This window comes from Solea solea, chromosome 15 (assembly GCF_958295425.1).
Source record: "Solea solea chromosome 15, fSolSol10.1, whole genome shotgun sequence".
NCBI lineage: Eukaryota > Metazoa > Chordata > Actinopteri > Pleuronectiformes > Soleidae > Solea > Solea solea.
The window spans coordinates 19984838-19986252 of NC_081148.1; positions in this window are offsets into that span (position 1 = coordinate 19984838).

A 1415-nucleotide genomic window follows, 5' to 3' on the forward strand; every position below is an offset into this window, starting at 1 on the left:
CGTTGTCTCTGTTTTTATGTAACTGGGTGAAAAGTTAGGGTGAGAAATGTTGTGTTTGTGTTTGTGTTTTTGTGACTTCACGCACAATGTAATGGAAAATGCAGCGACTGCACGAAACGCTCCGCTGCACATCTCATGCTTTTGGGAGAACGGGAGGGTGATTTCATCTGAATATGATAAATTTGGTGAACGTGGTGCTCTGGGCATCACACTGTATCTAAACAAACCTGGAGGGTACATATATATATATATATATATACATATACATATACATATATATATATACATATACATATATATATGTATATGTATAGTTTTAGAGTATGTTGAGTCAAATGTGTGCAGAGGAACAAACCTCTGTGGAGCCTGTGCACACACACAAAAGCACACACACACATGTTTAGATCTGAAATTGGTTGGGAGTGGTTTTATGGTAAGTTGTTACTCAATCATTCTGCTGTCGAGAGCTTTAGTCAGAGCAGCGCTGGGACGTGTAAGATGATACATGATGTGTCATTGTTCCCCTGGCCCCATCCACAACTCCCTGCTCAGTAAAGCCCTGTTTTTTTTTTTTTGTTGTTTTTTTTGCTGTACATGCATGATTCAACCCCCAGGAGAAAATGGTGCTCACCCACTTTTTTTTTCTTTCTGTGACTCAAACACTAAACGTCTCAATGTAGGTGCAACACTTTTCACCTTCTTCTCAGCATATAGCTTGACGTTGCATTAATCACTCTTAGATTTATTTAGCAGGTCACAGCCCGAGCTTAAGTTGGCTGAAGAACACAGGAGGGAAAGAAAAATTGTGAACGTTCAGTCACTTGGATGTTTGTTAACCTCTGTCATCTCCTCTCTACAGTATCCCAGTGATGCAATAAACTCTTCTGTGTTTCTTGCTGTTTTTATAGTCTGAACTTGTGTAAGGTCAGATTTTTTGAGTGCCGCTCCACTAAAAAAACTCATTTATCGCAATTGGCAAATGTCAAATATGGCCAAAAGTATGAGTGGATGTCTTTGTGAGAGGGGATGTTTTGTAAGATGATCAGCTTGTGGGCCACTGATCTCCCCTTTTATAGTCAGTGTGAAAGCCTCTGATGCAACTTAATTAAAGAGAATGTGATTAGACGGATGCAGTGTACCTAAGAGGCAGCTTACACAGTTGTTTCTATGTGCAGAAAAATACACTGTGTGTATCTTTGAGGCCTTAACAAACATGACTTTTCTATCAAATCGGAGCTTCCAAAACTTCAGAGGCCTTAACTTTGCAACATAAATTCTGAGGCCAACGCCCTGATATTTATTTATTTTTTTTACTTTGCTTTACTTCACTTTAGAAAATAGTCTATGAAATATTTGTATTTTGAATTAAGGTTCAGCTTCAGAGTCATGGTGATGATTAAATGGTTTGTTGTGGG